At 40.2% G+C, this 13,371-nt stretch overlaps 1 long non-coding RNA gene across 1 annotated transcript; it reads right to left on the minus strand.

Moving 5' to 3' along the window:
• Positions 1–5,445: 5,445 nt before the first annotated feature.
• Positions 5,446–11,513, minus strand: LOC116062556. The gene is made up of 3 exons (XR_004108038.1): positions 11,503–11,513; positions 8,309–8,315; positions 5,446–5,554 (listed from the first exon to the last, which is right to left on the minus strand). It is a non-coding gene; the product is annotated as an uncharacterized LOC116062556 (long non-coding RNA).
• Between the last annotated feature and the right edge of the window lie 1,858 nt (positions 11,514–13,371).

A 13,371-nucleotide genomic window follows, 5' to 3' on the forward strand; every position in this document is an offset into this window, starting at 1 on the left:
AATATTGACGTAATTATTGTGCGAGGGGGCTTTGACTTTCTAGCAGAAGTAACATAGGCACTAACTTTTCACTTGTGTTCCGATCATCGAAACACGTTTTTTTTTTTTTTTTTTTTTTAAATAACCGGAATATTATTGTTGATCGTTCATCCCACACCTTCACCCTCCCGCAGATTATACAGTATATGTCAACACGGGCCCCCCATGCCTTATCAAATACTCTTCTCCTTTCTGCATTCTTGAATCTAAGCTTCTCCAGATGGAGGATGAAACTAATTTTAAACCAAGGGTGAACAGTTGACATGCTTTAAGTTTTGTATCTCTTTTTGCTTAGACCAACACCGATGAAAACTTTTTGGCATTTACACCACCTGTTGGGTGTTGCTGTACTGTTATTTTAGACTGTTACATTAAGAAAATACAAATAAACCTAAACCGTTGTGGTGGTGATACAATACTGATAAATATACTGCCTACATGCACTAAATTGCAGAAAAAGCAGCATATAAAGGAAAATAAGTGCTTTACTTTGTCTTATTGTGCTTTGTTTCTGACATTTTATGTTGCAAGAAATAACTATGGTCCTTGATATTTCCAGGCTTGATAAAAGATTATGTCCATTTAAGACATCTCTTTTTTTTCCTTATAATCAACTGATCCATTAAAATTGCATTTTGGGACTAATCCTTCAATAGGAAAACCACACTTTTGTCACAGCAAAGAATACGACAAAATTTTGAACATTGCTTGAGTGAAAAGAAATGGGAGTCGTCTGATTTCACAATATCCCCAGCACAAAGCATCCCTTTACCCCTTAGACCCCAGGCACCCCACCCCCTCAGATGTAGCCTTTTGTTGTGTGCATGTGACTGTAGAAATGGCTCGGTAGGAAATGCCAGACACCCACAAAAAAGCAAAAGAAAAATAGTTGTGGGAGCCACCCTCTGCATCAATTCAGCTGCAACAAGAAGCATTTTACAGCTGGTTTATTGTTATTCCTCTGCTGTTTAAGCTGTCTTTCATGTCAAAAGTCTTTTCCTGCTTACAAATCACCGGGAAGCAATCCCTTTGGCTGCACTGCTGTGCCCTAAGCCCCTTCCTAGGGTTCAGTCCTTTGATCACCTGTAACGTTGGCCATCAAGTTAAAAAATAGAGAAACTGGCTGCTGGGATAATCTTGTGTTCTTGTCTGGAACAGAGGAACCCCCCCACTCTCCTTTTCAGCAATTCCTTTTTTCTTGTCTCTGCTCTCTCGATGAGCCTGGGAACAAAATCTCAGCAAGGAGGGGGGGGGGGGGGCAGTTGCCGTTGTTGAATTGTTTGGGAAATGATTATGCTTTGCTGCATTAATGAGGAGTCCTTACAGTAAACAAATTGATTAACTAATTAGCTTAGAAATGCAGCGCTGTGTCCCTGAGAGACACACATAAGCAGTCCCAACCTTCGACCCAAAGCTTTAGATTCAAGGTTAAATGTGCTGCAGTGTCCTCTGAGTGAACACCACTGTCACATCCTGGCCCTCAGCCAGAGGCCCAGACCAGTTGTCACCGCTCCTGAGTTTTAAGACGTGCTTAATTGGCTTCCCTGAGTGCCCGAGGAGAGTAAAGGGAGAGAGCTAGCTTGTTACGAGCCCTTCTGTTCCAGAAGAGGGAGGGGGAGTAGGGGTCCCTTATCAGCCATCGTTGGACACCTCCGGTGGCTATTAATCAGAGCCAGAGCCCGACTGGAGCCAGAAGAGGATCCGTGGAGGGGCGGGAGGGAGAGGAGACTGAGCCTGGAGCCTTCCCTGGGCCTCACTGACACCCTCACATAGAGAACCTCAATAGACAGACACAAACACTCCTCCCCTCCCTCCTCAAGTCTGAGGGTATACACAAGTACATCCCCCTGCGAGCCCTCCTCCACTCCTCTAGCCTCCTCACTCCAATTGATTTAGGTCCCGTTTAGCCCCCTCTGGCCAGGGTCCATCCATTTTAGCTGGTGTGACAGGTTTATGTTGCCCCCTTACTGTGTTATTATATTGGTGCTGTGCTGCCAGTTACTATTGTGCTAATGAAAATTTAGCACCAGACATAATATTCTTTTTCACAGGACGTGCACTCAGCATGCAAAATATCTTGAGCGCATTTATAGGATTGAAAGCGCTCATTATTTTTAACGTTTCTGACAGACCGGGCTAGAAAAACGGTTTTATGGACAGGAAAACAACTATTAGGTGTTGTCAGTGTTGGGTTGTTTGGTAAATGAATTTAATCTTCTGTACATGTTAGCTTGGGCATAACCTTTGACTTTTCCTCGTGTTCAAACATCAAGAGGTATTTTTGCACCGAGGCAAAATTGCTAACAAAAGCCTAACTAGACTGAGTCTGCAGCCATGCCCGAGGCTCTGTTAGACTGTAAAGGCACAGCGGTGCTTTGAGCTACGTACTAAAATCTGCATGCTAACATTCTCACAATGACTATGCTGTGTTTAGCAGTTACATTGTATACCATGTACACCATCTTAGTTTAGCGTGTTAGCATCCTAACATTTGATAGTAAACAAGCATAGGCAATTTAAAATTTCACCTGATGATGACGTGAGATAAAACGTAAAAGGATCACCAACATTCTTACAATACATTCTGAGGGGAACATGAATATTTGATTTCATGGCAATCCATTCAAAAGCTGTCAAAACATTTTACTCAAAATGTGAACTGCGTAATGGTGCTGGATGAAAAGTCAGGGTATCAGCAAAGGACTCATTAGGATTCATCCTCTGGGCACCATTTAAGTCTGTAGCAAATTTCATGGTAAGCCAACCAATAGTTGTTGAGACATTTCAGTCTGGACCAAAGTGTTGTTATGACTGACTGACCGACATTAAGCTACACCACTAGTGTGGCCAAAAGAAAGTCACATATTGAGTCAATCTTATGAGTAATTCCACATTGTCAAAGCTACTGGAGGTCCTAATCTGCAATACATTGCCCAAATTCTGCATAATTTCCAACATCAACCAGAGTGAAAACATGTTTGTAGATTTGGAATGCAGACCTTGAAATGTGTTAATGACCAAGAATGCTTCCATCCCGCCCAGAGTTTCAAAAGAAACTACCAATCACTAAGCCATTACCAATGGTGCGAGATTCATTATTACAGCAGTTCCCACAAGATGAGAGACGCGGGGGAACTTTCTGATGAATTTCAAGTTTAAATGGAAAGCTTCTGTGGAGTGCACTACAAAGCGCCATGTGTAAATATTGAATAATGAGGCGCTTTCAAGTCCTCCACTTTGTATCTGCCATGAAAAATCTGCATTAATGACATCTTTTGGTGTGGTTTACATCACACGGACCTATGAAACGCATTCCCCAGAGATACATTTGTTAATATTAGTCTCTAAAGGCATGAGATTTACAAGACCCCTGCATTTGCACTCAAGATGTGCTGACAATTTCTTTGAGACACATGTGACAAATATTGATGAGGCGCTCATTTGCGGCTAATGCACGACACTCATTATTTGGCACACAAACAAAATCTCCCTAGGGTGCCATGATTACTTTGTAGATACTGCAGATTGTGTACATGTTCATATAAATTCTATTTATGTTTACATCACAGGCAGTTACACTCAGCATGAGCACAAGAGATCAACTACAGTTGCTGTATTACAAGCTTTACAAGTATTCAACTGTAAGAGCGATGTTAAGAGTCAAATAAGTCCTTTCACAAAACATGTAACATTCCTGTAACTTTAAAATAATTAGGAATGGCAGAGAAATGTAGGAAACATTTAAAAAAAAAAAAAAATAGAAGCCACTAAAAAGGATTTCAGTCAAATGAAACAACTTACCATATTTCCTGCCACAGTAACACAAAAAAAATGTTTGTGTTTAATGTAACTTGGTCTTTCTCATGAGTAAAAGAACAGAGTCATGTAAACAATTGAATGCTTTCACACATGCTCATTTTGGGACTTGTGTATGTTGCCAAGGAAGTTGACTCAGTGTTGCTTGGCATCAGTGTTACTCACCAGAACTCTTGGAAATAAGTGTTGAAAGTTTGCGTTTCAATGTTTTTTTTTTTTTTTTTCAGAACCTTTGTGATTATTTTTGTCATCCCATGGTCAACTGAATTCAGATGAGTCATGAACTAACCACTGCAGAACACTTTGGATGTGTGAGTAACACAAACACTCTCGCTCCTTATGCGTAAATGGGACAGATCTCAGATATGAAAGAAAAGTTTGCTAAATAAAATACAACGTGAATATGGTAATTGTTGCTGCTTCACAAAGTCATAATGTCACAAGTTGCAGGGAATGGAGGACCCAAATGCAGAGTGCAGGAGGAAGTTTGTTGCTTGAGGATTTATTTCACCAACAAAAATGAAGTACATACCAAAAGAGTCCAGAAGGTAACAGGCAAAAACTAATTCCAGTACAACAGAATACGATCTCAAAACTGGAACTAAGAGACAAAAGGTAGACTTATGCACAAACACACCAACAGGAAACACAGCAACAGAATACAATGAACCGACAAAGACAGAACAGAGACTAAATAAACCAGGTAACGAGGACTAACAAGGGACAGGTGACACTAGGCTGGGCAAACAGGTGAAACACATAAGACAATCACAAGGGCGGGAAAACTAAAGACAGGAAGTAAATTAGACAAGAGAAGGGAGACAACAGATTTCAAAATAAAACAGGAAACAGAACATAACAGAAACACAATCATGACAAATAACTTGCTGTGCCAGTTTGAAGTGACCTGGTACACTGCAAAAAGCATCCACTTTGTTATCCCATATGACACTCAATTAAAAATAAATAAAATATATCAAAACTCTAAGGTGAAATCATTTCTAGGATTTCAGTGCAACTAAGCTGAGAAATGTCCAAATCAAGTTGCACTATCTTTAAGAGAGGGGGGCAATCAGTGATGTTTCAAGACCTCTTTCAAATACTTTTTCTTTTCTTTTTGTTTATATCACATGCTATCTTCAGATGTTGTTATAGTGCATAGCCACTGTATATAATTACCCCATGATCATTAAAATCTCTATTAAGCCAAAGTGATCTTTCAGGTATTGATTGAGGGTTTTGATCAAATTTTACAAATAAGACAGGTTGTTGGACCACAACTAGTCTCGCTTTGCGGAGGAGGGTCTGGCTACTCCACGTAGCATTCTGGGATGGGAGAAAATCGTGCTCTGGTTTATTGGCATTTCTTTAATTGTGTTGACTTTGGGTCACATTGACCAGTTTTAAATTTTTGTTTTATATCAGAAAATATGGGACGTAGAAATAAGCGCTGAAAATGTGTAGAAGAAAAATTAAAAAATTTAAAACGTTGGAAAAAGCAAAAACAAACTGTGAAAAAAAGGCGTCAAAAACGTAGAAAAAAAAAGTGTTTTTTTCAACGTTGAAGGGAAGACAACACAAGGGTTAAACCAATCACAATCGTCATGGGCGGCGCTAAGCTCCACACGGAGCCACTGTAAAATAGTCTTGTGCAAGACAAAACTCAGATTGGACAGATAGTCTAGCTAGCTGCAGAGATCTGCGGAGCAGTTAACCATAGTCCTAAAAAATCCACCGGAGTTTAAAATTCCAACACAAGGAAAGCGTAAGGTAACAGACATGCATCCGGTGGAATTTCCTGCGGCACCGGAGCAATCCTAGAAGTGGCAAGTCAAGGATATAGACTAGACCACAACAAACATGAAATCCGAATAACTCAATGCTAACCTGCGGTATGTTGTATTGAAGCATTTACCTCCTTCATGAGAGAAGCAGTGGACATAGAGAAAGGAAGGAGGAGAAAGGATGTTTTGTCTGTCATGTGGGACCAAAATAAACCCAAATACCATGTTGCCGCTTCTTTGATAATTGCATGTTTTATGTTTCAAACTATATTCCTTGCCTTGTTCTTACTAATTTAGATATTGTTAGTTTTTGCAGCATTGAATTCCACTCTGATGCAAACACGTGTGCACACACACTCGCACAGGCTACCTGTGAAACCTAAGAATGTGACAGATATTAATCACCCTTTGGCATATGAAACACTACGGAATACGTAACACGGGTGATTTCACCTCTTCTGAATGCTTCAGCACTTTACCTGCACAGCACTCTGAGGACCTGCCAGATACGACACACTAGCCCTTAATCTGCATTATACAGACAGAGAAAGGGATCAGGGCAACACACACACACACACACACACACACACACACACACACACACACACACACACAAATCACCAGAGCAGCAAGACGGGTGAACAGTTACTTGTGAATATGTTCCTTGTATGATTAACGCAGCTAAATGACCTGCGCAAAAGGAGTGATACTCTAAGCAGCAATGTAAGGTGAACTATACAATACACCTGTCTCCCCTGCTACAAAGGCCTCCTTCATAGGAAATATAAAAGATAGGTACATAAAAAAAAGTCATCGTAAGTAAAATGTTACTTCAGTAGTTCAGTTTGTTCAGTCTTTACCAAAGAATTCCCACAGGTTTTCTCCTTTTCCTCCTTCCAAATGTCGAATTAGTTTTAGCATCTAGCATGCTCAGCTTACAGTCGTGTCCAAACAAGTCATTCCGAGTTACTTCTGCCATAGCTTTCTCAGAGGTATACCTACTCCTTTGAATCAATATCTCATTTCACAAACACGCCGCTGTTTCCAATACTCTTTGACAAATGCCCCGCAGCTTGTGCCGATTCCAGGAAAAAAAGGGAAGTGGCTATTAACTTTGGCCATGCTACAGCGATAACTGGAGGGCAATGGTTACACAATCAGCTCCCTTGCTAGATATGGTCATTGTGTTGGCTGAGGTTCGGAAGTAAACCTGAAAGCCCTGTATGACAAGCAAACAACAGGAAGGAAGTAATCAATTTGGTGCTTTTAATGAACAACTCCCTATCTGGCCACTTTGTCAGGGCAAAATTGCCACACGCTGGTTAAACATTACTCCTGTGATAGTACAGTTTTAAGGTAGTCATAAGCAGCCGGGCGATACGAACACAGGAACTTAATGCGGGCGGCTCGTATTGTTTGTGCTCTAACCTCAGGTTGAAGAGCGCTAGTTCAGCCAGGATGAAGTAAAGGCAAACGTGACCCAGTGATGATGCTGAGTTCAATAGATTTAACTGCTGAAACGCTATTTCCGTGCTTTGCTTGAGGTACTTTAAAAAATGTTCATTGCACTTTGGTTTATTTGGGTCAGGGTTGTTTTTGTTCAGTGTAGTGTTTGCTTAATAGAAACACATTTTACACGCTCCAGTCAGTGTGATGAGGCCTGAATTAGACAACAACTGAATTAGAGTACATTTAAAAGATGCATTACGGAAAAGTTTGTGCAAGAGTGATCAATAGTCTGACAAACCTAGAGTTGGATATTGTACTTTATTGTTTGCTTATGCATTAAGAGTGCACTTAAGCTGTCCAACTTTTTAATTTAACCTCACTTTCTGAGACAGATTTTGAATTTACAAGTGCTTCACAGTACACAGTATTAGATTGGAGTGTTTCTTCTGTTTCATAGTGGTGGAGGCTGAACATAAGTTTTGCTTTTTTAGTTTTGCTTTTTGTACGGGCATTTTTGCTGGAACTGCTGTCTTCTATGTATTTATTAATAGTTAAGAGGGAGCGATAAATGTGGAAAATTGCAATTCCTTTCATGGATTGCACCAGCACTGTCAGTTGTGTTTTCATTGTGAAAACTGCTGCTGCTGATCTATTTAGTGAACTAAATCCCCCTTCTCCCAGGGGGTTTCACTTTGACTTATATGCAGTGATGGTCTAAAGCTTCCTAGAGGTAAAAAGGGGGAGAGTGTCCGGGTGTAAACCTGATTTAGCTGGGAATCCTGCATGTCATGGCAGGGAAAAAGTCGTCATGCTGATGTTGAGAGGGCACCGTGAGGGGTCACAAATTTACAAAGGTTCAAACTGACAGAGGAAAGAAGATGGGGGGGGGGGGCACTTAGAAGTGCTGTCCCCCAGTGATTTGTGTGCTTATTTTTCACATGATGTTTCCTTTTTTGGTAACACTTTACTTGAAGGTATCTACATAAGAGTGAACACATGACAGTGTCATGACACTGTCATGACACATGAACCCTAACCCTAACTTATGTTTATGACATGTTCATGACAGTGTCATGTCACTCTTATGTAGATACCTTCAAGTAAAGCGTAACCCCTTTTTCTTATTTTTGTGGGTAACTGACTGCACATATTAAGATGATGTTATCATGACCAGATGTTTTTCAGCAAAATTGACATAGAGTGGTTTGGGTTAAAATTACTACTCTGCTAACCAATAAGAACCAATAAGACCAATGCTAGACAACAGTCTGTTACACCTGTAAGGGACGAAAACGTGCCTTTATAAAGGGGCAGCCATGTTACACATTGAATATACTAACTCACGCATATTCAATCAAGTACTTCATTCTTACAACTTATCCTGAAAGGAAGCAGTTACAGTACAAACTAATTCCATCTCAGGCTGTAATGTAATGTAATGACATATGTTGCTCTTGGAGAAAGAGGAGAGGCTGTGATGTTCACAAACTTGCTACATACAATTTCAGTAGCTACATATACATGGCCATACACCTATAGCTTTGATTTAAAGCAACACATTCTTTCTCTTGGGGCTGTTGACAGGATGTCTAGGACATAAGTGATTGATGCAGATATAGGAGCGGCAGCATGTAGAAAAGTTGACACACCAAAAAAGTGAATTAACGCACTGCATCCCGCAATAAGTGAACGCCATACATTCACGTCTAATAGTTTAAGACAAGCTGAGGTGCATAGGTTGTTTATTGATGATTAGTCCATGTTCAACAACTGCTTTATAACCACATATTTCATATTGTAGGACCTTGTAGTACATCATTTTGCCCATATTGATACAGAAATGCTGAGGAAAATTAAGATGACATGCAAAAATGGTCTGCGGCCAGAATCAAACTGGGGATGCTGTTAATCCCGGTATATTTACATCCTAACCACAAAGCCACTGCACGCTCCCTGGCATTCTGGTGTTTTTATTGAAAAAACAGTACTGGAGTAATGATTTATTTTTATTTATTTTTAAATCAGGGCATCATTCATCAAGTTTAAAAATATAATATACAATATATATCCAATATTGTGTGGGATATGGTTACTGTAGTCTATATCCTTGACGTTCATCTTCCGGGATGCATGTATTTTCCGTTTCCTTCCGCTTTCTTTGTGTTGGAGTTTTAAATTCGGTGGATTAATGAAGACTATTGTTGACTGCCTCTCAGATCGCTGCATGGTAAATTGACACAGCTAGCTGGACTACTGTATCTGTCCAATCTGAGTTTTCTCTCGCACGACTATTTTGCAGCAGCTCTGTGCGGAGTTTAGCTCTGCTCTTGATGATTCTGATTGGTTTAAAGAAATGCCAATAAACCAGAGCACGTTTTCCTTCCATCCCCAAATGCTATTTGAAGTAGCCAGAACCTCCTTCAGCGGGACTATGGTTACTGTGATGTAGAGATACTAATTTGACGGACTATCAGGCAGTTAATTTGCACCGCAATACAATATACATAATTTACTTTCAAGTGGCATATTTACCGATACAGTCATCACAGAGCTTCACCATCAGTTAAATGAACCAGCCAGGAAGCGTGTTAAAACTTTTTTCCAAAAAAGCGCACTCTTGACACCCTGGATCATTTGAAGTCGAGGAGAAGGAGCCTCATTACTGCCAGGGCCCACACGGGGGGGATGGGGGGGGGGGGGGGGGACTCCCAGACACAGTTTAATGGCAGAAAAAGGAAAAGGCTTCAAGGTTATGAGACGCTCAATAGCTTTGGAGGAGACAGCCTGCTCTCCCTTTGCCCCGTATCCCACGTCACTGGAGCCAATGGAGTCATAAATTGCTGCTAACACTAACAGTAAACGGATATAAAAAGACTCCGAGTTTCCTTTATATGACCCATTCCCCATTGCTCAGGGGGGTTTGTTGATAGGAGCCGGGGGTGTCGTGAACAAAAGAGGATGGATGGAGAGTGTGGATGGAGGAAGAGCAGTGTACTTAATCAGTGCATTAGATGTGTTTGGGTTGAAATTTGGGAGACATTCAGGCAACTTTTGCAAAAAAAAGAAAGGACAGAAAACTTGATGTTTATGTTACTCACTCAATGTGTAATGTGTGCACTATTCTTTAATCTGACTTCTTTAAGAGTATTCATAGTGTGCAATATCATATATTAAATATGATTTAGATTACTGCTTGAACCCTACTACATACCGTAGTAGGAAGGACCCCTGTCTAATTGGCATGACTGCAGCAAATACTGTAAGTGATGATGTCAAGAGTCATTATTCTGAGATAAGTGGAAAAATCTGAGTCATTTAAACAAATGAAAGTAATTCATCCCAAATGCCGGTTTTTGAAAGACTTTAATAAGCAAGATTTTAAGAGTGAATAAAAGATCAAAGCAGTTGTTAAGATGTACAGAAGAGTAGCTTCCTGCCTCCCTGTCAGCTGCTGTGGAAGTTTGGGTCAGTCAGAGAACATCACATAGATTTGTAGGAATGGTGATAAAGCTTGCAGTTAAACAGTCAACCAACATGATGTGTATGAAGCACAATCAGTACCAATATCTCAAAAACCTGTACATTTGATTTATAAAAGTGGCTGTTAACATCTTCTGTACAAACGTGACACAGATTAAATGTTCCTTTTTAAAAAAAAAAAAAAAAAAAAAGAAAGAAGCAAAAACACTGATTAGTTTCTGTAATTTGAGTTTTTTGGGAATTAATTTCAGGCAGACGTAGCTGCCCACATACAATATATAGCCTACTGTATAACAGAAAGTCTAACAAAACTCCACATACTCATTCAGTCACTTCCATTGTCTGTAGTGGAAACTTTTGACCCCTGTTCATGTCCCATGATCATGAACAGAAAGTCTCTCTCTTATCTCAAAGCGAACACACCCAGAACCCTAAGCCCATATTCAGTCTCTCAGCGCCACAGATTACTGTAGCTTGCCTTTAGGTGGTACTTAGCGTAGCCCTGAAAATTGATATGCATCAGCTCTATAATTTAAAGGTAGTTTTCATGAAGGGGTACTGCTGCTCATTCTCCACCAATAATGACCATAATGGCTTGTTAACCCCTTCACCAGAGGTTACATACCCCTATGACGTTGGCCTTAAGTCATCCAAATGGCCGTGTACCAGGAAGGCAGTGGCTCCTTATCTAGTTTCTACTCTGTCAGTACTCCCTCTGCTGTATAATGTCTAAGAACACACTAAGATCTTTAAGAAGGTAGTCACCATTTGGATGTTAGAACTATAATAATTATAACTATAGTGACATTTCTCAAAGGATAAGTATGATGATGACATTTCGAGAATACCAAATGATTCATGGACATTTCTGGTACTTTTTCTAACAGTGAATGTGTAGCATTTGGAACTTTTTCTATGCTAATGTTGTAACAACCAGAGATTTGATGGGTTAATTAACGATCCAAATTAAACACAAAAAAAAGTTAGTAGTTTTGTAAGGAAAATGTATTCTCCGTGACCTTTCCATGCGCTTTATGTTGAGGTCGTCCCCTCACCTCTCTCCAGCCAGCTCATTTCGGGGGCCCCAGGCCTGTTGCATGAACTCTGACCCCTGAACTGGAAAGGGAGAGGCTTTTGCTAGCTAGCTCGGCTGATGGGAAACCCAATACCGGCATCCTTTCGATACAATTTTTAAGCTTTGCATTCATGTCCCTTCCATTACCTTCTCCCCCTCCCTTAGTGCTCACTAATCCACTGACCCACCAAAAACACATCTCGTTAAGACTTTCAGGGGCAGATGGGAGTCAGTGTAATCTCCATTTATCTTTCAGATGACAAGAAATATATTTTAGCTGTTAAATGGGCGGGAATGCAACATATAATTTTTTTAAGCTTTTTTTCTGACAAATTCAGGTGATTTGTGTGTCGTCAAAAAAAGGATCTTAGCCAGCAGGCAGAAATAATACCTTAAAGCATTTTCTATCCAGGCCTCTTGTGTTAAGTCTTGTTGATTTAAAGCCAATTGTTCCAGGTCACTTCCTTAAGAGGCAACATAAACAAAGAGAAAGTAAGGCCAAAACAATGTCAAGTATGTCTGCGTCCTCAAGAAATAACAGAAAAAGTATGCGGTTGCTGATGACGAGAATGCTACCTATGTGAACTTAGGCATATGAACTCAAAGATGTGCTGGTTATCTTACTGAATAAGTGGTGGTGGTTTTCGGATAGTGAAGTCACCAGTTGTGGCAATGAGAGAGTTTATTAACAGACCTAATGATTAGTGGACTAGTGGGACTTTACATATATGTAGCACAATTTATCACAATAAATTCAAAAAATCATTTTAGATTACATGGATGAGGACAATTTAGAATGGAGTCATAGTTACACCTGCTGGACAATGGTGTCTTAATGTGACACGATTGAGAGGTCATAGGGCACCATATCATGGTTGGCTTCACATTTATATACTTTGCAGTGACTAAGGGAAATAGAACACCTGCAATATTGCATGGGAATAGCCCTCATATGCTGAGGCATCAATGTTATTAACAGGCTACGGAGCATGTCTCTGTTACCAAGTGTATTCACAACATTACATTTTTCATGATGAAAGAAAGCAGGGCTCATTTGCTTGGTAGCAAATCAAATTAGCTTTGTCAGAAGTTTCAGTGGGCCATGGCTCATAAAACATCACAAAAAGATGAAGCAAAGGCTAAACTAATGTTAGAAGAAATGCTTTTAAGGTTTTCAACAACAGCAGCGAACTGTTTAATTGGCTATGAGCTGGTGGCGAATGGCTGCCACTGTAATTGTGATTAAAACCACCTAATATATGCATTATAAATGCACATACAGTGCAGACATCCCCACTCTCTGTCGCCTTCTCCCTGACACATGGCACACACAACCAGACATCAACCAAATGTTCTGTTCTTTTTTCGTTTGGGTTTCCTTTTATGGCACGTTTTCATGCTTTGCCACACATGCACAAGGTTTGACGGACTTTATGGGCCATATATTTCCTGTGCAATTTGTCTTTAGAGCAAATGTGACGTTGCCGTAACATTCAGAGGCTGAAAGCCTCATAAACCACTCTCCTCCTATTTCTAACCATAACCATGTCCTGACTTCCATTAACCTCCACCTCTGTGTCCAATCACCAAAGACCAATTCAGTTGGAATTGCAATCATGATCATTTACATTTCACTGATTTAGGTATCACTTCTATCCAAAAAGACTTGCAGTAAGTGCAACCATAGAAGGGGCCCTGATCACCATAATATTACAAATTAGGAGTAAT

This window comes from Sander lucioperca, chromosome 1 (assembly GCF_008315115.2).
Source record: "Sander lucioperca isolate FBNREF2018 chromosome 1, SLUC_FBN_1.2, whole genome shotgun sequence".
NCBI lineage: Eukaryota > Metazoa > Chordata > Actinopteri > Perciformes > Percidae > Sander > Sander lucioperca.